Raw genomic sequence first — 23,222 nt, forward strand, 5'->3', positions numbered from 1 at the left:
TCCCCAAATAGCTGCAATGGCCAGAGCTGGGTTGATCTGAAGCCAGGAGCCAGGAGCTTCTTCTGGGTCTTCCACACGGGTGTAAGGGGCCTGAGCACTTGAGCCATCTTCCACTGCTTTCCCAGGCCATAGCAGGGAGCTGGATAAGAAGTGGAGCAGCCAAGACTTGAACTGGTGCCCATATGGGATGCCGACACTGCAGGCGATGGCTTCACCCGCTATGACACAGTGCTGACCCCACCATGACTTTTCAAGAGTTGCAATTGAATGTCCATTCACCCTAGGAGAGGTCTCCAGAGTAAAGAGCGAGGAGCATCTTCCTCCATCGTGGTCACCCGTCCTCTGCTGGAGCACAGATGGCAGCCCCCACCTTGGAGCCTCTCCCTCCTTTTTTGGTGATAGCCAGGCAACAAGTCTCAGAGCTAAGGTTCCAGGGTCCTTGTACTTGGCTCTCTCAGTGGAACATCACACTGACCTTCAAGTTGGAGCCAAATTCTCCCTTGTAAGCCTAGATCTCACTCTGGGGAAAACTGCAGGTTTGATTTCACTCTCTGGACTTTTGTAAGCTTGGTCTGCTATAAATCCTTTGAAATTGGTGTACCACATGGTCTTTTAGGATTATGGACATCACCAGGTCTGACGCATCTAGCCTTCTCATTCAAGACCATCAGTGTGCCTTTGAGCCATTATAGCTTTTAATTTATAATGTGGGTTAGTTGGGCTATCCCATTGTCAAGGAAAAAAATCCAAAAGTTCTTTTTGTTCCTTTCACAGATCGAAAAGTCTTTCTGTTAAGTAACACATATAAATTGAAGAGGACAGTTAATTAGCCAGTGAACGCAAGCAGGTACACAGTGTCACTGGTGCATCTTAATGGATCCTAGAGTAGGGAGGTGGTGTCCCCTTGAGGCCAGGGGAACAAGGAGCTTAGTTAGTCCCGGCAGGCTCCCCATTGCCCTAGAGCCTCCTTCCTGAGAGGCTGAGTCTGGATGAAAGAACCAATGAAGGGAAAGGTTCTTAGATCCCCTTCTTAGAGGAAACGCCACCCACAAGAGGGCAAAAAGATATTCTTGGCATTTTGACCTGTTGGGAAAGCGGACGCCTTCAGATTCTCCAGGTCAGCTGCACCCACCCCACAGGAGAGGAGACAGGCTCGGGGAGGTGAATGGGTTTTCCAGGGACCCAAAGGCAAGTGGTAAGCAGAGGCACGCTGGGCCCCCTGACTCTCAGGTTGTGCTCGTCTCCTGCCGGTGCGTGAACTGTGCTGTGACAACTAACAGGAATCTCCAAATTGCCAGACCCCAATCTGAGCTCATCCTCCTCTGCCCCCCACCCTTGGCCCATTCATCACAGCCTTCACTGTGTCAGGAAATGGCCGTTCCAGTTTTCAGCCGCTCAAACCCAGATCCTTTGACTGCCCCTGCCTTCACCCTCCACATGCAGTGAGTGGGTCAGGAAATCTTGTCTCTTCCTCCCAGGACGCTCAGGATCTTTCCATGTTGCAGTACTTTTACTACTAACACAGTAAACCAAATCACTTCTGTATTTTTAAAAAGTTCTAGTTGACACATAACACTGACACCTCTTGTAATAACCTACGTAGCATCCTAAGAGGCCTCCTTGCTTCTGTCTTTGTCTATAGTCTCTTCTTGGAAGAGCAGCCAAACTGAGGCTTCGAGCAAATGGATCAGGTCAGATAGTTCCTCCTTTGGAGTCCCTCCGATGCCTTTCCTTCTCACTCTGAGAAGAGGCAAAGTCTTTGTTATGACTTCAAGGTCATATGTGATTTTGGACATCCACTGCCTCTTTGCTTCAGCCTTCCTGGCCTCTTTGCTGATGCTCAAGCACGTTAGGGATGTTCCTGCCCTAGGGTCTTTGCATTTGCTGTCTACCTGTCCAGAATGCTTCCTTCAGATCTTTATTCAATCACCACCTTCTAGGTGAAACCTTGCCTGCTTACTGGATCTACTACCCCCAGTTATCACTGTCTAACACTGTCTGTCTCCCTGAAGGCAGGAGTTTTGTCTGCTTTATTTTTGTTGTTGTTGTTGTTGTTTTTTTTTCCACTGCTCTGTCACCAAAGAGTAGTACCCTAAAGCCCTTGAATACATTGCTGGGATTAGTTTAAAAGGAATGCTTAGAATTCAGAAATCTCAGAATTGCAGGAGTTGCTAAAAATCTCCTCCTTGTTCACTCATGGGGTGTTAATTGAGTGCTAACTTTGTGCTAATGCCAGGCTTGTTCTAGCAGGGAGGTCAGTGGTCTTATAGATTGGAACGTTTGATGTGAAAGATCTCCCATTGGAGGCTCTCTTCTTTCCATCAGGATTGAATTCAATGAATGACCACATGAGAGGCATGGCCACAGGGGTCATGTTCCTCCTTCTAGAACAGATGAGATAAATTTCAGATTGACTTGGGGGAACAACAGTTTTCTTTAAGCCTATGATATGGAATTAAAGGAAGGTGAGTGGCGTCCCTCAGAGAAGTCATCATAGTTGGTCTGATGCGTCTCTCAGGACTCCAGCTGGTCATCTCCCAGCTTGATCACAGTGACCAGTGTGTCAAAAGGTGAGAAGCCTGGTTCCTCCTTGTAAAAAGGATGTGAAGCAGGGACACGTGGATAGTAGGCCTTCTTCTAAACCTAGCATTGCTTATTAAACCACACTTGAATAGAAAGTCCAACCCAGGTTTTGCTCCTCTAAAAATGTGGAGAAACAGGAGGCTTGAAAAGCTGAGTAGTAAAAATTAAGAGGGAAGGAGCCCTTGGAGGAAATTCCTAAAGGAATCAGTGCCATTGGCCCTGACAATGAAGAAGTGAAGAAGCAAACTGATTCCTGATCTTGTTATGTGAGGGGCCACTCCCGAAAGGCTCCTTCCTGGAGCCTGGCCGTTCCCCGGCTGTGTCTGGCATTGCTTTATAGAATTGGGGGCTCAGTTCGGACGCTTTCTTGAGGAAAAGAATAATGAAATCCTGGAACAGGTAACTGAGCACTGAGAGACACTATGGAATTTATTTGTATATATAAAGATGAATGGGGTGGTCTCAGGCTCCCCCTGCCTGGACCTGTTGCTGTTTCAAAGTATCTAGTGTTAAAGCCAGAATGGACATTTGCTATTCTCTGGTGGCACACATCCATTTCCTGAAAGAAGAGACAGCAGCTCAGAGAGGCTAGGATGTGTTCCAACTTGCCCAGCAGGAAAATGGTGGTCTGGTGTAGCACTGTGACCCTCTGGCTCCTAGGCCACTCAGGAATTCTGGGAAGAGTGGTTCCCTGATTTCTGATCTTACACATGTGATTTGAAGACTGGAGAACGGATTATCTCTGAGGCCATTTGTGGACAGCTTTGGCATCCAGCAGGACTTTGTGACCAAAACAAGCCTAGTGGTCCAAAGACTGTTGAGAGGGGTCTGAGATGGCCTTGGGAGTCAGCCAGCCTGAGTCCCTGTGCTGGCTCTGCCACTTCCTGGCTGTGCGACCTTAGAGAACTCTCTAGGTTCTATGTGGCTCGTAGCACCCTAGAGGGTTATTGTGAGGATTAAATGAAATATAATCTGTATAAAGCATTGAACAATATTCCTGATGTAGAGAAAGAATGCCATACAGTTTGACCATTGTAGCACCTATAATTATGCAATAGATCCATGTCGGATGAGTGGCTAAAACCCCACTATAAGGCAGGACTTTGGGACTATTCTGGACCATTTACTGTTTCCTGGGTATGCAGTAGCAGAAGCTGCCAGTATCTGCAACATCGAAGATATTGTCCAATAACAGGCTTGTGATTTCTCATTTGTGGTGTAGTACAAAGAGAAAAAAAATGAATAACAAAGGGTCACTCCATTCATGGCAAAAGCTGAGTTAAAATCTAATTCCCTGAAGCCAAGGTTATTTTCTTTGAAGTTTGAAGGTTATTCCCCCTGGATGTTACAAATCTGAAGAAGAAATTGATTGAGAAGCACAAAAGGAACTTAACATAGTTTGCTTCTCCCATCTTTTAAAATTCAGATGAGTAGAAGCCTGTGGACCCAACTTTAAAAAATTCATAAAAGCAGCATTTCATTCTGGCTGATAAATCCAGGTATAAGGAAATGCATGTTAGAGTTTTGCTACATTGTCAGTAAATGAGGACTGACAAGGTGGACAGGAAGTAAAGATGAGAAAGGAAAAGGAAGAGAACAAGGAGAGAGAGGGAGAGGCCAGAGAAGCAGATGGAAAGAGAACCAGAGACAAGCACAGGGGGAAGGGGAAAGAAGTTTTTCTATTGAACGTTATCATTTATTTCATTGATTCTCAGGTAAACAAATGACTTTGGTTAAACAGTATAATCTTTGCTTTAGAAATAGGGAAACTGAGCCTTCGCAGGCTAAGTGACACATCCAAGGTCATTGCACTAGTCTGTGGTAGAGCTAGATTCTGAAAAAGAGTGCTCTGCCAATAAGGCCTATGGTCCTTGCCTCTCTCTCTTTCTCTCTCCCCTCCCTGGGTTCCTCCTTATTCGCACTGCCTGTGTTGATTATCTCTGGGCTGTCTTCCCTTTCCCCTTCCCTCCCACTCTCCTCCCATCTCTCCCGACTGTAGAGTCCTGTTATCTGGGGGTCGTGTGGGGCGTCTGTGCCAGGCTCTGGAGCCTGGGCCGTCCCACCCTTCTGTGACCTAGAGAAGAGCAATGGTATCATGTGCATGACAAACCCTGGTGCCCGTCCATTCTGCAGCCCAGGTGGCTCTTCCTCCCTTCAGGGAGTAGGAGCTGCTTGTGCAGGTAGTCTGTGGGTCGGAAGGGAGAGAAGCTGAGAGTCCAAGTTGCTGGTGGAGTAGCTGTGGCTGAGTCTCAGGTTAGTTGCCTGCTTAGGAGTATAATTTTCTTGACTCTTGGGATATAAAAAAAATGAGTTCCGATATTGAATTCTGCCTGTTTCTGCTGGCAATAAGGCAGAACGCACAGTGTTCCAGACAATGGACACAAACCCAACAGAGGTTAGAGATGAGGACAGGGTTGGGACGGGAGGCTCTCCTGCTCCTGAAGCTCAGGGCCGGAAGATGCCGAGGGCCGGCATGAACTGTGATGGAGACCCTAGGTTCAGGGGAGGCTGAGATATTCCTATACCTCTGCCTAGGTACCCTCCCCCAGCCCCGACTCAGCACTGATTGGAAATGTCATGTAGGTGACAGCCCTCCACCCCTTCACTTACTGAATCCCCACAGCGGGCTCCCTGGAGATCTTCCCTGACAAGTCAGATCAGCTGATGCTGAGTTCAGGCTGGTGCACGAGGGGCAGACCTAATGGGACGTGAATGCCAAGGTTGATGCACAGGATCTGACAGAGGGAGTTTTAAAGTCACGCGCTGGCTGCTTAACTATTGCCTGCTCGTGGTTTATCCGAGCAGGCACATAAAGAACAATTGTAGGAAATGGTAAGGCTAGCCTTAGAAGACAGGGTAGAACCAGAATGTATTAAAGCTTAAGATTCAAAGACTATGGGCTAAGGAACCCCTCCGAGCTCTGAACAGTCACAGTCAATGCTTTGCTTTCCTTGTCTCATCTGTCAGCATTCTAACACCCCCATTTTACAGGTGAGGAGACTGAGCTTTAGATAGGTAGCTAAGTCTTCTGCACTTGTCCTGGGCATTCTGGTAACTTCTGCATGTCCCGCTTGCCTGTCAGCTGTGCAAGAAGAAAGGCAGAGGAGCCGGGAGCGAGCTGAGAGTGAGGCGGAATGTGCCAGCAGTGGCCATGAAGACATGCCCGTGGAGAGGATTCTGGAAGCTGAACTCGCTGTTGAACCAAAGACTGAATCCTATGGTGACATGAACATGGAAAATTCGGTGTGTGTTCTTACATCCCCAGCCATTGCCACTTCCTCCTTCATGGGTCTGGATGTGGGGGAGGGGTGTGTTAGGGTCTCTGCACCTGTCCCTCACAGTCCTTTGTTCCTTTTTCAGACAAACGACCCTGTCACCAACATATGCCACGCTGCCGATAAGCAGCTCTTCACCCTCGTTGAGTGGGCCAAGCGTATTCCCCACTTCTCTGACCTCACCTTAGAGGATCAGGTCATTTTGCTCCGGGCAGGTAAAGCATACCGTGGTTCTTCTGCCTAGAGACAATCATCTGGGCTGCCATTTTGTAATTACTCATATAGATCCTTAAACAAAGTACTTGACAGAGCTGCAACCCACCCAAGCTGTGTACAGTGTTGATGGACTAATCCTATCCAGGGGCTTTACATTAAAAAAAAAATTAATGAGAGAAAAAGAGACAGAGATGATGGCAATGCCTACCATCTTCTGGTTCACTCCCCAAATGTCTGCAGTGTCTGGGACTTGGACAGGTTGACAAGAGGAACTCAGTCTAAGTCCCCCATGTGGGTAGCAGAGACTTGAGCCATCGTCTGCTGCCCCCAGGGTCTGCATTGGCAGGAAGCTGGAGTCAGGAGCTGCAGCTCCAGCACTGTGATGTGGGAAGCAGGTGTGTTAACCACCAGGTCAAACATCTGTCTCCAGGGCTTATATTTTTTAATATGAGGAGTCTTCAAAAGATCGTGGAAAAGACATACTATGAAAAACCTTTGCATACGTTTCTAAATGTTTTTGTGCCAAAATAATTTATGTTTTAATCCCCTTTATCCACAAATTTTTGAACTACCTTGTATGATCTGTCAACTTTTCAACCTGGGTGGACCTTCGGAAAAGCTTTCATTCCCAGATGAAAGATCGCTGGTCAATGCAGAACTGAGACTCTCCACCCATGCAAATTTTAATCCAGCCGTTATAATTCTCATTTAACTTTCCCAAACTGTCCAACCACTTTCATTGACAGTAATTTGAAACACTGCCTCGTTATTGTAATGAAGTTGGCAAATAAAGATAGTCCCATTTCACAGATCAGATACAGAAGCCAAAGATTTTGGCTTGTGCTTACACTAGGTGGAGTCCAAAGTCCCTTCCTATTTTAGGATTCTATGTGCTGTATTCTTTCTTGCCTCCCGTTTCTGGGACAGTGTGCTGCCCAGTGACTTATGCCATGTCTCCTCTTTGTCACTGAGCCAGCAGGGCAATCTCATGAAGACTGGCTGAGCTTTGGAAACCAGCACTCTTGTTCGTCCCTGTTAGATAATAAGCAATCTCCGAGTGTCAGCTGATAGCCACATACTGTGCTGGGTGTTACTAGACAATGCTAAAGAATGAAACTAGGTTGTCAGGTCCTGGGGGCAGATACCAAAAGGTATATTTGCTTTATCTACCTGGGCAGCTAACATAATGACTGTTACCTCCTAAATGTTCAGCCCCCATTTGTTGACTGATTTTTTTTAAGAGGGTTCTTGTCTTGAGGCCGTGAGAGTGTACAGAGCCTGACCATGGCTTAGCTTTTTTTCTCCACTAATTAGTCGTGTTGTCTTGAGCTAGTTCTTAGCCTCCCTAGAGTTCCAGTTCTGATTTTATTATGCGGGATGACAATGCAGGTATTGGGTGACTGTCAGTGAAGAAGAACATGATTGGCTAACCCTCAAGGCTGCCTCTTCTCCTTGCAGGCTGGAATGAATTGCTGATCGCCTCTTTCTCCCACCGCTCGGTTTCTGTGCAGGATGGCATCCTTCTGGCCACGGGTCTACACGTCCACCGGAGCAGTGCCCACAGTGCTGGGGTCGGCTCCATCTTTGACAGGTGTCTCCCTTCTGCTTCCAGTATCCTCTCTGTGTGTATATACACACGTGCATATGTGCAACCATGCAGGTGCAGATGCCTGTAGGAAGTGCTGGGATGTAGGATGAGCAACCCAAACAGCTGCATTTGAACATGCTGTGACCACCAAGCACATGAAAATAGAAACCTGGGGAATGAGAGAGAAATTAACAGAAAGGTTGAGATTATATGGGGGCCGGCACCTTGGCTCACTTGGTTAATCCTCTGCCTGTGGCGCAGGCATCCCATATGGGTGCCGGGTTCTAGTCCTGATTGCTCCTCTTCCAGTCCAGCTCTCTGCTGTGGCCCAGAAGGGCAGTGGAGGATGGCCCAAGTGCTGGGCCCCTGCACCTGCGTGGGAGACCAGGAAGAAGAACCTGGCTCCTGGCTTCAGATCAGCGCAATGCCATCCATAGTGGCCATTTGGGGAGTGAACCAACGGAAGCAAGACCTTTCTCTCTGTCTCTCTATCTCTCCCACTGTCTATAACTCTACCTGTCAAATAAAAAAAAATTTAAAAAAAGAAGGGTTGAGATTATAGCAAGATGGACCAGCATAGTTGCTGGGAAGATATAACCACCATTATCCCCGTGGACTGTTAAAGAGGAGACTGGATGATTGACATGAGCTTGTAAGCTGCAGGGAGGTAGGGGCAGCTGCTTAATGTAGGGGCTGTGGAAGGGAAAACATCCAGGGTGGGTCATGTTCAGGAGGCCAGGCCAGCTGGGCTAGGCTGAGTTGATGCTGAACTGTGTGTAATCCAGGGCAGATAATTAGCAGTTTTGAGCCATCTGAGTCAGACAGTGTTGCCCTGACAGACTCTGTGCCTGAATGGAGCGGAAGGAAAATGAAGCGATCCGATTTGAAGACATGAATGAAATGAGTAGATCAGTGACCTAGGGAGACCTGGAGAAGAGGAGGGTAAAATTTACATTATAAGGATTTATTTATCTATTTGAAAGGCAGAGTAACACACACACACACACACACACACACACACAGAGAGAGAGAGAGAGAGAGAGAGAGAGAGAGAGATCTTTCATCCACTGGTTCACTCCCCCAAGTAGTTGCAATGGCTGGAACTGGGCCAATCCGAAGCCAGGAGCCAGGGGTTTCTTCTGGGTCTCCCACATGGGTGCAGGGGCCCATGCACTTGGGCCATCCTCTGCTGCTTTCCCAGGCATGTTAGCAGGGAGTTGGATCAGAAGTGGAGCAGCCAGGACTTGAACCAGTGCTCGTATGGAATACTGGCACCACAAGCAGCGGCTTTAGCCGCTATGCCACAGCGCTGACCCTGAGTAAACTGGAAAACGGTCTCCGTCTGATGCCTGGGCCCAGGGGCTCCCTTCCACCTTCACCATGTCTGGGCTCCTTGGGTCATGTGCATGTCCATCTAGGATGTCTGTGCTCCATCCCTGTGCTTTTCCATGTGTTTTGTTGTAATGACCAGCATGGTATTTGGACTGAGAACCCCTTCATGGTGTGTGTAGATTCCCATTGTTTCACTGCATGCTGCCCTGTGCTGTGTTCCAGACACATGGTGCCCTCATCCTGCTCTGTCTGGTGCATTCCTAATTCCCAAGTCTCCTGGGATACCTTTCTAGTTCCCTGCTCAGAGTCCGCAGGTTCCTCCTTTGGACCTGGGTTAGGGCAGTCATTTCACCAGGCTTTGTGCTGCCTTTTAGTGTCCCAGTGTCTGTCTCTTCAGTTAGACTAAGCTTCTTAGGATGAGGAGGGACTGCTTTACTCATCACTGTGCCCGTAGGACCTGGTGCATTATCCGGAAAGTGGGGTGCGTACATAACACTGAATTCATTGTATTGGCCCTTGCTCTTGGTTTTCTCACGACCTGCCCTTGTTTCCTGTGAACAGAGTTCTAACTGAGCTGGTTTCCAAAATGAAAGACATGCAGATGGATAAGTCGGAGCTGGGGTGCCTGCGAGCCATTGTGCTGTTTAACCCAGGTGACTGCTGCTTCATCCAGTGGCTGCAGAGGGTCTAGCTCTCCTCCAAGGCTGATGGCCAGTGCTCAGCTCAGCAGAGACTGAGCCATAGGTCCAGGAACACAGGAGGGCACAAGGCTCAACCACTCCTGGAGCCATCTTGAGAAGGGGTTTGAATTGGCCTGGGGTGTGCATGTCTGGGTGGGGTGGGTGGAGTGGGTGATATGCAATAGCAATGGCCTCTGGTGATAGAGGAGTTCATCCGAAGGGGCTCGAGTCTGGATGTGTTTCCAGGTAGAACCAGTGGGGTTTGCTGATGGGTGAAATACAGGATGTGAAGGAACGGGGGGAGTTGAGGAGAATTCCTAGGGGGTTTGTGTTTTGTTTTCCTGAACAGTTGGGATAATGGAGTTCTTATTTACTGAGCTGGAGACAATTCCAGGTGGAGCAAGTTTTGAGGGTGGGTGTGTAGGAATCAGGATTTGTCCTTGGACGTTAACATGGAAGATGGATTACAGGCATCTAAGATTAGCTGTCCCAGAAGCAGCTTGTAGGAGCAGACTTTTAAAAGTTTATGGAAAAACCAAATTAAAAGATAAATTGGTTTTGGTGCAAAAAAAATTTTTAAGCCCCATACATAGTTTTTTCATCAATTTTCCATGAACTTTTTAAAGTACTCTCATTTGGGTTTGGACTTCATAGGAGAGGCCAGGGTGAGATATACCTCTGAGAACTGCCAAATGTAGGCTGTCAGATAAGACCGGGACACTGGCGTGCATTCAAGATGGAGCAGAAGTCTAGGGGCTGGGGCCGGGGTGTGGTGACATTTGGAGCTCAGGAGAAATGGATGAGCCGGCAGAGGAGCCCAGGAAGGGGCCATTGGGGCACAGGGGAGAGAACATTTAAGGGTAACCTGAGGACCCAGGGAAAAGTATTTCTGGAAGGGAGAGGTGACATCTTCATGGGATGCTGCCGTAGGCCTCAAGGATCAGTCTGCAGAGTGAGGTGGCTTTCCCTCCTGGTTTAGGGGGGCAGTTCACGGATGTGGGGTGCATACTGACTCCATTGTTGTGCCCCATCTCAGAGCTCTGTCCACACTTGGCACACAGTAGGCACTCAATACCTGTGTGAAACTGATCTTTCCAGAACAGCCCCAGTGAATGAAATGCGCCCCCTTGGAGTCGGGGGTGGCCTCATTTGGCTATGTATGGAGTTGAGAACCTTTGCCCCAGGAGTGTCTTGGGCAGGTAGGGCACAGAAGGGAAGGCCAAGGGGTACCAATGTCCAGCTGTGTTTATGGCACAGTTGTCCACATCCAGGTGTCTCCAGGAATGCCAGGGGAGGTGGCCAGAGTGGTGGGGACAGCCTCTGTGGAAATGCATCCAGCCGAAATATAGACTAGAAGCTAACTTGGTCACCTTTTTCAGATGCCAAGGGTCTGTCCAACCCCTCTGAGGTGGAGACTCTGCGAGAGAAAGTTTATGCCACGCTGGAGGCCTATACCAAGCAGAAGTATCCGGAACAACCAGGCAGGTGAGAGAGGACAGGAAGAATGGTCCTAACTGTGCTGCCACTCCCACTCGCCCTTTAGAGGGTACCCATCGGGCTGCCACCCTGCCTAGATGTTTCCAAATGTCATTGAATCTTCATGACAAGCTGAAAGCCACTAACGTGTTAGCCCCATGAGGCCAGAGGTCCTATCTGTCTTGTTCACCGTTCACCACCCAGGCATCAGCACCCAAAGCAGTGCGCAACACGTGGTACCCTTCGTCTGTGGTTTCACTGCCTGTGGTTTCAGTCACAGAGGTGAGCTGCTGTCGGAACACATGAAACAGAACATTCCAGAAATAAACAATGCATGCGTTTTAAGTAACTTTTATGATGATGTATCGTTGGAATTATTCTATTTTATTAGCTACTGTTGTCAATCTCTTCCTGTGCCTAATTTATAAATTGCACTGTCATGAGTGCATGCGTGTAGGAACAAACACTGCATGTAAACTGTCATGTTTACATGTGTGTAGGAACAAACTTTGCATGTGGACTTTGTCATGGGTACATGTGTATATGAGCAGAGTGTGTGTGTAGAAGGGTGGCCCCACTCTCCATTTCAGGCATCCCCTGAGGATCTTGGATCTCATCTCCCATGGTAAGGGGGGACTATGGCATATGTATTTAAATATTGGGTGAAGGATCAAGTGGATGGGTCAATGTGGAGTTCATTCTCTCCAGTTTTTAACAAGGCATGGGAGCTCAGGAAGGGTGAGAGATTGCCCAGGCTCATAAAGCTGGCACATGGTTGGGGTGAGACATGAGCCCAGGTCTGCCTGGTTTCAAAGAGCTGGGGTCTGAATTGGCTACACTGCTCTCTGGTCTGTCCTTGTGGGAGCCCCCATGCAGTAGAATTATAGGCTTCCGTAGGCCAGCAGCTTGGCCACTGGTGCCCTGGGGACCCTCTGCGGCCCTTGCCAAGGTGCTGGGTCTGCCTCTGGTCTCCTTGTTTGGGAAGGAGGATGCGGTTCTGGAAGATCTCGTGCCATCTGGCAGTGTGGGTGCTCCTGAGTCGCTGGGAAAACATTCCTCCCAAAAGATCCTCCAGCACAGAGCAGCGAGGATGTCACCCCCTCTGCTAACGCCAGTGCAAATGGGAAAACACGAGGATGTGTCAAAAGTTCATGGAAATACATGGCGCAAAAAAACTGCATGGATTTAAAAATGTGTTTTTACCAAAACAGACATTGTGTAATTCCATTTTCCATGAGCTTTTGGAAGTACCCTTGCACAAGCCCCATCTCTCACAGAAAACTGGAAATGAAACCAAGAAAGCTGCCTTGATGTCATACAAGCTTCACTCTGGGACTAGTTTTGCATTTCCCTGATGCTCATTAATGAATGTTTTCCCTCCGGGAAGCCTCATTTTCATCAAGCTGCTTCTCCTGAGCCATTGTCCAGAAGGAGTTGAGCTATGTGTTTTGTAGGGGGGTTTGGCTGGATCTGAGTTGGGGGTGCGTTTCAGCCTTTTGGTGAGTGAACAGGCAGGCCTAGTGTATCTGTTGGATAGATTAAGCTGTGTTAAGGGAGCTACCAAGTATCAGAAGCTTCATGCAGTGGAAGTTTATTTCTCACCCATCAATCCAGCTGGGTGGGCAGTCAGTTCAGAGAGGGGGCTCTCTTCCATGCCAGCACTCAGGGACCCAGGCTCCTTCCTTTCTGAGGCTCCGTGGTGACCTAGATCCACACTGTGCATTGTATCCAGAAGGGGAAAGAGCACAGGGGTGGAGGAGTACACAGGAGGGAGATGAAGCCCAATGGGTGAGACCTAGCTTGAGAGGTCCCTCACCCTCTGGTGACTCCTATTTGGCTGAAGCTTAGACACAAAGAAGGCTGGGGATGGGGTGTGGCTGAACAGTGAGGAAGAAGACAAGAATGGATTTTGGTGACCACCCAGCAGTCTCTTCTCCACTGGCAATAGGTGAGCCTGAAAGAGCCCTGCTCCAGGGGTCTGGACGTGGCTTGGCCTCTGGCAGCCAAGAACTCTGGGTGCGCCTCGCTGAGTGGAAGCCCCGGGTTGGTTGCTTTTTGCAGTGGCGTCCAGCTCCGCATTAGATGTGGGTGTTGAATGCATAGCAGGTACAGGGTATTAGGAATAGCACACCTTGTGCTCACCTCTTTCCTAGAACTGGAAAACAAGCAAAATAAACCCAACTCTGGCTTGTTCCTCATTACAGAAGCAATGTATGTTTTAGTAGTACATCATGACAATATTTAAGATATGAAGCAGGTTTAAAAAATGGATTGTAAATACATTGATATCTTCTTTCTGGTATGCTTATGTACCTATCTATGTGCACATAGGAATATATATTTGCATATAAGAAAGTACAGTTTGGTGTATAATTATTTTCTGTTGCCATTCTAGGAATTTTTATCTGATTATTGACAAATGCAAATGATCATTTTTCAATGGTCCTGTGATATTTCGCAGTGTGGCTGTATCCTAATGTATTTTAGTGACTTCCTGTGGTTGACACTTAGGTTATTTCTGATATCACTTTAAAATCCTTGGAATGTCTCTCTTTTCCTGGAAGAGGTCTTCCAGGTGCCTGGGCTGCCTCTGGGCACCAGAGAGAGAGGCCACAGGTGTTGCAGGGACTAGGACAGAGCCTGGAAGTTCAGGGAAGTGGCAGAGGCTGGGTCCCCTGCCAGTCGGCAGTGTTCATCAAGCGCAGCCTGGACAGACAGAGGGACTGCCTAGACCAGTTCGTGGGAGGCTCAGCTGGTGCATCAGGGAGTCACTGGCTTGGCCAGTACTGTAGGCTGCTTCCCTCTGCTTGCAGAAGTGGGTTGGCAGGGCCAAGGTGAAGGAAGCCTTCTCAGTGGTGCAGTGCTGCCTCCCTGTGGACATTTTTCAGAATACACCTCACGGGGCCAAGTCCTGTGTGATCAGAAGTGGAGATGAAGGGCAAGAGGCTGTGATTTTCACACACGCAGTCTTTCCTGCACACGGCAGGCTCCCCCGCAGGCAAACCCCCTTGGCTTTCACGGCTGTGAGCATTTATTTATTTGATTTGGGAGACAGAGAGAGAAAGTGAGAGGCATCTACTCTGTGTGGTCCACTTCCCAATGCGCACAGTGGCTGAGGAGGTACAGGGATAATGAGGTCTGAAGCTGGGGATCAGGAACGTCATTCAGGTCTCTCCCACGGCGGCAGGAACCTAACTACTTGAGCCATTGGGAACACATTAACAGGAAGCTGGGATTGAGAGTGGAGCGGGGACTCCAACCTAGACACTACAGTGTGGGATTTGAGTGCCCACCCCACGGCTGAGAGTATTAATTTCCACCATTGCATTCATGTCTGTAATCCCTGATCTTCCTAGCATGATGGCACATGCAGTGGTATACAGATTGTAAAACATTGACATTTTCAGGGTAAAAGAAAACAGCATCTTCAGAATTCGTCTCAGCTTCCCTCTGCCCTCATAGAGATGCCTTCTTCCTTGTCCAGTTCCATAAAACTCTGCAAGGTCAGAGCTGAGTCCTTGCTTGGCGGTGTGATCCGTGGTCCATTCAGGAGCCTTCAAGTACATTATCATTAGAAGCTTTTGGCCAGCTGTCTTGCCATTGGCACAGACCTTTAACCTATTAAAGCTATTTCTGCTCTTTTTTTACATGGTGCCACTTTTTAAAATCTATAATATGTTCTTGAAAGGCAGAGCAACACACAGAGAGACAGGGAAAGAGATCTTCCATCCGCTGATTCACTCCCCAAATACCTACGTAGAGCTGGGGCTGAGCCAGGCCAAAGCTAGGAGCCTGGAACTCCCTCCGGCTCTCTCAGGTGTTTGTATGTAGGTGTGTGTGTGTGTGTGTGTCTTATACTGCTACACTTTCTGAAAACATCACGCACATAGGAATTTTCACATTTTCAAGGGGCAATGCAATTCCAATTTGAAAACATCCATGAGATAGTGTCATAAAAATAGAACTAAAATCAGAAATCTCTGACTTAGGGCTATAGGAACTAATGTGATTTATATCCTTGTGCCTTTTATCAGAAGTTGTGAGTACATAACCTAATTTCTAGGAGCACTAGTGGCATTAAAAATGAACTTCAGAGGCAGGTGTGGTGGCACAGCAGGTTGCATTGCTGCTTGCGATGCCAGCATCCCATACCCGAGTGCCAGTTCAAGACCCAGCTGCTCTGCTTCTGACCCAGCTCCCTGCTGATGTGCTTGGGAAGCAGCAGGTGATGGCCGAGCACTTGGGTCCCTGCCACCCACATGGGAGGCCTGGATGGAGTTCAGGTCTCCTGGCTTTGGTCTGGCCCAGCCACAGCTCTGCTGTGGGTATCTGGGGAGTGAATCAGTGGATGGAACACCTCTGTCTCTGTCTTTCAAGTGAGTGAAAATAAATATTTTTTAAGTGAGCTTCGTGGGCAGGAAAGGATTGAGAAATGCAGAGGGCCACATAGATGCAGTTTAAAATGCTGGGACAAGGAGCCTAAAATGGAGAGGGATGCATAGACGTGAGACAAACTTTTCCATGTGCTGCTGCCTTTCTGTTTTGTGACCCTCCCAACAAATGTCCTCAGTCATAGAAAAGCGTGTGTTGGGCTGTGCACATATGTGAGTGGTGAGGTCGCGTGTGCACGCACATGTGTGAGGAGCAAGTGGTGTGTGTGAGTCAGGGTGAAAGGTATGTGTGTACACAGGTGTATGAAGCCCACATGATATATGTGAGTCAGTGTAGACACACACACATATGGTTGTGGTTTCCCTGCAGGCCCAGGGTCTGTGATTTCTCTCTCCCACTTTTCCGAACTCAAAGGTAAGCATGGGCTAAGAAGTTGCCCATAACAATTGGGTGATGTTTGGTTACAAATTGGCAACAAAAATTTGGTAATCAAAATGTACTGTGGTCATCTCACCTAAAGTGACTGGACTATGGGGGGAAAGTTTGGCCTCCTGAAAGCAGGAATGCAGCTCTTGCACACAGTAGGTGCTCAGACATGCTCACCTACTGGGGACAGCGCATGTGACATGCCACACTCTGTCCTAAGTGCTGCACCAATGCCTGGGCTGTGGAGAACGTGAGAAACACCAGACTCAGCAGTGCGGCCCCTCCTCCCTGCCACCATGCAGGAGGGCAGGGCAGGGACATGGCCGCAGGATTTCAAGGACTTGCCAGAGGTCAGGAGATCCAGCTTCCACCCTGAACACAAAGCGGCTCTCTGGCCTGTTAGAGGGTCTCCATCTCCCTCTTCTCCCCCTCTAGGCTCTTTGGTCACAGGTTGGCGGGGAAGACCCAAGGGACCCCCTCCCACCAGCAGGTGCCCCCGTGCAGGCCCTCCCTGGTTGCTAACGCCTCTTTGGCTCCACCTGCAGGTTTGCCAAGCTGCTGCTGCGCCTCCCAGCCCTGCGCTCCATTGGCTTGAAGTGCCTGGAGCACCTCTTCTTCTTCAAGCTCATCGGGGACACCCCCATCGACACCTTTCTGATGGAGATGCTGGAGACTCCCCTGCAGATCACCTGAGCCCCACCAGTCACAGCCTGCCCACCCAGTATCACTCCTCCTCCCGGCCTGACCCCCTTCCTGTTCCCCAAATGTGATGCTTATAATAAAGAAAACCTTTCTACGCATGAGAATTTTATAGGTGGAGTTTTGTATGGATGTTAAAGGTAACCCTTCTTTGCTGTTTAAGGGGCTGGGGGTGGGGGTCTTTATGGAAGTTCTTGGAAAAGTTCACCAAGCATCTGTACATAGCATTGGTTTAAATTATTTTTTCACTTGCCATGGAAAGCAAACAAAGAAACAATAAATATGATATTGGCACTGCGTGGAGCACAGGGTGTGTTATTGTCTGCAGAGAAGCTATCTCAGATGTGGGAAGGGGGTGGGTTAGCCAGATTTTTGTTACTACAATGAGTTACCTGAGACAAGCTACTTAGGAAGAGAAAGGGCCTATGTAGCCCAGTTTTGGAGGTTCATGTTCAAGGTCAGGTGGCGGATGGCGATGACAGGGAATATGCAGAAGAAGAGTCCCAGGGTAAGCCAGTAAGGGGGCAGTGGGGGCGGGCCCAAACTCAGGATTGCAGGAAGGGCACACCCCCAGTGACCTAAGGACCATCCTACTAGACCTCAATGCTAAGGGTCACAAGGTGCATCCCACCTCCCAATCATGCAACCCTGGGGACCAAGCCTTTAACACACGAGCCCTTGACAGACACCCAAGCTCATACCAGGCAGAACTGAGGGACACTGGTGGGGTGGCTGGAGTCCTGAGACCATGAGCCTGGAGCTAGCTGCCTGAGTCTAAGCCAGGCTTCCTGACACAGTCATCCCAGGAAAGAGACACTTTCCAAGTCAGTGTGCCCTGCCGTGTTTGTTCCTCTTCCAGGAATAAGCAGAGACGATCTTGTTCTGGAATTGAGCATGAGGCCCAAAGGTGTCCTTTGCACAAGGAAGCTTCTCAGGCCCTTGCAGTTGGTGGGAGGTGGGACAGTGCAGAGGGTTTTCTATTATTAACCAGCAACAATGGCCAAAGGACTACAGCACACCAGGTTTATTTTGCATAGCCTGTTCTTAAAAGGAAGAGAAAGAGGCCAGTGCTGTGGCATAGAAGGTAAAGCCTCCACCTACAGTGCTGGCATCCCATACGGGCACTGGTTCGAGTCCTGGCTGCTCCACTTCCGGTCCAGCTCTCTGCTGTGGCCTGAGAAAGCAGTGGAAAATGGCCCAAGTGCTTGGTTTCCTGAACCCACATGGGAGACCCAGAGGAAGCTCCTGGCTCCTGGCTTTGGATCGGCGCAGCTCTGGCCTTGCAGCCATCTGGGGAATGAACCAGTGGGTGGAAGACCTCTTTCTCTCTCTCTGCCTCTGTCTCTCTGTAACTCTGACTTTCAAGTAAACCAATAAAATCTTAGAGAGAGAGAGAGAGAGAGAGAGAGACCCTGTTTCAACTTGTAGCCTAGGATCTATAGGTTTACCTAGTGATCCTGGGCCCTGTTTTTTTTGCCAGAGAGTGAGCCCACTGAAGGAAGGGACCATGTCCAAGTGACAGCACTATTTGATATTTTGTTTTCAGATCCCTGCCATCTGCAAAGGATAGGGCTGGGCGGACAATGGATCCGTACTATGATTTGCACACAGTGTAAGTGCACAACCTGAACAACTGTACAAGGCAGTCCTGTTGACCAGAACCCGACCCAGGCCCTGGCACACACTAAGCACACAGTGATGTGTGTTGTGTGGCCCTCAGAAAACCGCAGGGCTAACATTTCAGTTCAAACCCTTTGATCAGTTATCATACAACTGTGGAGAAACAAATTGCTTGATTCCTGGGGAAAGTTTAAGGGTCTGTTAGTTATTGCCTTGAAGCGATGGAATTATAATATATTTTTTTAAAGATTTATTTATTTATTTATTTATTTATTTGAAAGGCAGAGTTAGATGCCTTCCACCGCCAGTTCACTACCCAATTGGTGCAATGGCCAGAGCTGGGCCGATCCAAAGCCAGGAGCCAGGAGCTTCTTCTAGGTCCCCCACATGGGTGGCAGGGGCCCAAGTACTTGGGCCATCTTTGGCTGCTTTCCCAGGTGTATTAGCAGGGAGCTGGATCAGGAGTGGAGCAGTCGCTATGCCAAAACACCAGCCCCAGAATGAAAATCTTAATATGCCGATTGTTTCCTTTATTTTTGTTTTTCATTTGCATTTTTTGCTGAACTGTAATAAAAACAGTCCAGCTAGGGGTGAGTGGGGGGCTCCCTGACGTCTCCCCTTCCCCGGCATAATCCACAGGACCCTCTGATCTGTCTTTTAAGGAAGGGGTGTTTGTCAGCTCTTCATCCCTGTAACCGATCCCTATGAGGAGCTACCTGGGAAGGAACAAGGAGTGTTTTCACTCGCAGCCTGGGCGGCTCACAATCCAAGGCAGTCCCCTTGTTCTGGCACATGAGGGTGGCGCCTGGCTGTGGTGGAGTGTAGAGAAGTCATGGGGTGAGCCAGTAGGCAGAGGGAGGGAAGCGAGGCCCAACTTCGGAGGGGCAGGCAGAGGGAGGGAAGCTAGGCTCAACTTCGGAGGGCTTGTCCCCCGTGAGCTAGAGACCTCCAGACAGCGTGAGTGGATGGAGCAGTCACCCTCAATCCACTAACCATTAATGGAAGATCTTGGGAACCAAACCAGATATTGGCCCAGGCCCTTGGGAGACACCCAAACCATTATCCAACCCACACAATGAGCCTTCCAGGAAAATTCACTGCCTCCTGCCCCAACGGTGGTAACCCAAGGCCCATTTCTAGCTTTGATTTCCTCTTCACCAACCTGTAGCTCTTGTCTGTAGCAAAGCACAGGCTGAGCAAGGCCCAGCAGGACCTGTGCCATCCACAGGAGGCTGGCTCTTCCAGAAGTGCTTTACGGAATCTCACTGAGACGGAACAGAAGCCCAGATGGAGTCGACACAGGCGGCCCCCTGACAGTCACAGCCTCCAGGGTCACCTCCTGGCTCCCCTCCCTCCCCAGGGTGACCAACTGGGTGGGTGTGTAGCCCCAGCCGCAGTGAAATTCAACCTGCCTTAACGTGTGGCTCTGCAGTAGGCAGGACAAGCTTCAGAGCGCACATCTCCCGACAGATCCCTGCTCGGGCCGCCCACGCCACCACCAGGCAGGACTGGGACTGTGGGAGGACAGACGGGTCACTGCTGGCTGACACTGTCTCAGGCCCTCAACCCCTCACCCAGATCACACACTGGATGCATCCATTCCTGTTTTCCACAGGGCTCTCACTGAGGATGGGCCCTGGATTAGGGCTGAAAAGTTATAGGTTCTGGACTTGGACAACTGTAGCCTGGCTCTGCTGTGGGGTGACCCCTGGCTAGTCTTTGTCCATGTTGTTGTCTCCAGCCAAGAAGGCATTCAAGGAGGAAACACAAAGTGTACAGGAAAGCAGGATTTATTTAAAGTAAAGGAGAAGTACACATTCAAGGAGTGAGGGGGAGCTGGACAGAGAAAGAATAAACCAACCAACCAACCAACCAACCAACAAAAGAAACCTCCACCCCACTCCCAACAAAGTTCAGACCTTTCTTTAATACTATTAGGAGGGGCTGGCATTGTGGTGTAGTGGATAAAGCCTCTGCCTGTAGTGCTGGCATCCCATATGAGCGCCAGTTCGAGTCCCAGCTGCTCCACTTCCGATCTGAGCTCTCTGCTATGGCCTGGGAAAGCAGAAGAAGATTGGGCCCCTGCACCCATGTGGGAGACCCAGAGGAAGCTCCTGGCTCCTGGCTTCAGATTGGCGAAGTTCCAGCTGTTACAGCCATCTGAGGAGTGAACCAGCGGATGGAAGACGACCCCCAACCCCCATCTCTCTGTAACTGACTTTCAAAGTAAATAAAGCGGCTCAACAGGCTAATCCTCCGCCTAGCGGCGCCGGCACACCAGGTTCTAGTCCCGGTCGGGGTGCTGGATTCTGTCCCGGTTGCCCCTCTTCCAGGTCAGCTCTCTGCTGTGGCCCGGGAGTGCAGTGGAGGATGGCCCAAGTGCTTGGGCCCTGCACCCGCATGGGAGACCAGGATAAGTACCTGGCTCCTGCCTTCAGATCAGCGTGGTGCACCGGCCGCAGCGCGCCGGCCGTGGCGGCCATTGGAGGGTGAACCAATGGCAAAGGAAGACCTTTCTGTCTCTCTCTCTGTCCACTCAGCCTGTCAAAAAAAAAAAAAAAATACTACTGGAAGGCATAGGGAGTGGTGTTGAGAGTAGGCTTAATTGAATATGCAAAGAGGGTGGACTTTGGGCAGAGCTTGAGGCCCACCCACTTCTGTGTCCTTTCTTGGAAATCTCAGAAGTGTTAAGGCATCAGGTACATGACAGGAGTGCTGGCCATGGTCATTTTGTATAATGACATTATGATGATCTAAAGGTCATTGTGTGGACACAGCCTGCAACGGTATTGGATATTTCCAGTGGGCACTGGTTCTAACTTGGCAACATTGCAGAACTTGCAATTTCTACTATCAGAAGGTAGTGGACAGGGTTTGGTGGTGCATAGAAGGCAAGCTCGGGCAGTGCACAGAAAGGCATCTAGGCAGTGAGGATATGGAAAAGTTTGGATGCTGTAGGCTGGGCTGCCATGTGGAGGCCAGCCACAGCTGCTGCACCAGGCAGGGCTGCTACTCAGACCAGCCAGAGCTATCCTGCAGTGGGTCACACAGGATCCTGCTGGGCTACAGCAAGGCAGTGCCATCAAAGCTTAGTGCCTCTCTGCTACTACCTACCTGCCTACGTCTGCTCCAGCCAGGAGCCTTGTGTTTGGGGGGAAGTTGTCCAATGTCTCTGGTTCTCACATCCTTCTCTTATTTGTAAAAGGTTGGTAATAACACACCTTGTAAGGATAAAGAGATAAGAGATACACAACACCCAGTGTCAGCGTATGTGCATGACCTACTCCATAAAATGGATAACTATGCTGTGTGCACCACAGCGTTCTGATAAGGAATCTATGAGCTAACACGAGTAAACCTCTTTGCATAGTGGCTAGCACAGAACATGAGAAAAATGTTAATGTATGTTCTGTTGACAAGTGACTTTGTAGCTCAAATTTCATTTTCAGTTTTTGAGGAAATGACCAGGTCAGTCTATTACTCAGCCTGGCCTGGATCATCCAATGTATTGTACAAAAGTAGGGGCTTCTAATTTTGATCAGCACTTTCATTTCAGGTGCTGCCTCCATCAGTCAAATGGCACTAATGGTGCTGAAAATGGGAAAACCTGATTTACCTAACGGTGTTGATAATGGGAAAGCCATGTACAAGCTGTGAAAACCATGAAAATGCAAAGGGTGTTGCCTTTGCGGAGTCACATGGGAGAAAACTCATTTTGGAAGGTGCCCTGGAGCAAGGGCTGGGAGTCAGCCCAGATGGTCTCGATTAAAATTCCCTCTGATCACCGAGTGACTCTGGGCCAGCACTGTAACCCCTTAGATTTTAGCTTTCCACCTTGTGAACCGGCAGCAGTAACAGCATCTAGTCACAGAGGCTTGGAGGCAAAGAAAGCCTTTTCCTGCTTGTATTCCGCTGACTTGGGGTGCTAGGAATACCAGTTACGCTAGAAACTGGGATCCCAGGCGGGCACCACCCTCACTTCGCCTTCCCTGGTTACCAGCCCTTCCTCCTGGATGACGTCACTAGCACTTCCACCCCAGCAGAGTGAGCCAAGATGGCGAATCTGAGCCCTTCTGCCTGATGTATCAGCTACAATGAGTTTACTCTGTGTCTGGGATAAGCCCAGGCTTCTTATCCAGGGGATAATAGCTGCTGGTGTTTAGGTCCCAGAGATAAAGCTCCCGGCACTCTGTTTCTTCACCCATTCCTAGGCACAGTCGGCTCCAGCCAGCTAGCTCTTCCTCAGAGGACCTGCCCTGCACAGCTTTGCTGTAACAGTCCTCACTCTGCCTGGCACCACTCCTGTCCCGGCTATACCTAGCCACGGCTTCCTCAGCCTTTAAGGGCAGTCTAAATGCAGCCTCTTCACAGAGCTTGTCCTGCTCGCTGCATCTCGGGAATGCCATCATCTTTCTGTGCCTTTAACACTTGCGCATTGAATTAATGACCAATTGCAGGAGGATACTTCAAACATCTTGAAATCCATGCCTTGTTTTTTTCATGATATGCATTCTCCATGAACCTTTGAAGACCTCTTGTGTGACTGAGTTCCAAAATTTTAACACCAAAAATAAACTTATCATCTTTTAGTTCCATTTCTCCATGAATGTCTTGAAGTACCCTGGCACTATCAGTTTGATTACACATTGCTTGAGAGCAGAGATCATGTCTGAATCAAGTGTGTATATCCACAGTAGTTGTGACCAGAGGGCACAGCCTAAAGCTGTCAACCAAATAATGCTTAGTGTACTTGGTACCCCTGGTTTCGTGCCCAACAAATACAGCCATTGCACGTAGTATAATGAGCTCAGGAGCCTCTGCATTGGAGCCCTGAGCCAGAAACTCAGTCTAGAGCGTGTTGTTCACTGTGTAAGGTCCCCATTGTCTGCCAAGGTTCTATTTGTGTGCACCGTGGACAATGATCAAAGAAGTTAC

At 49.2% G+C, this 23,222-nt stretch overlaps 1 long non-coding RNA gene across 3 annotated transcripts in view; it reads left to right on the forward strand.

Moving 5' to 3' along the window:
- Positions 1 to 16,970, forward strand: part of RXRG (retinoid X receptor gamma) — a 50,073-nt gene extending 33,103 nt beyond the window's left edge. For all 3 annotated transcript variants that reach the window (XR_001794394.3, XR_001794396.3, XR_011390329.1), the window contains 6 exons: positions 5,666 to 5,826; positions 5,944 to 6,073; positions 7,533 to 7,665; positions 9,556 to 9,647; positions 11,054 to 11,159; positions 16,514 to 16,970. This is a non-coding gene — a long non-coding RNA (retinoid X receptor gamma). The remainder of the gene's footprint in view (positions 1 to 5,665; positions 5,827 to 5,943; positions 6,074 to 7,532; positions 7,666 to 9,555; positions 9,648 to 11,053; positions 11,160 to 16,513) is intronic.
- The last annotated feature ends 6,252 nt before the right edge of the window (positions 16,971 to 23,222 follow it).

The sequence above is a fragment of the Oryctolagus cuniculus genome, chromosome 7 (assembly GCF_964237555.1).
Source record: "Oryctolagus cuniculus chromosome 7, mOryCun1.1, whole genome shotgun sequence".
NCBI classification, from domain to species: Eukaryota; Metazoa; Chordata; class Mammalia; order Lagomorpha; family Leporidae; genus Oryctolagus; species Oryctolagus cuniculus.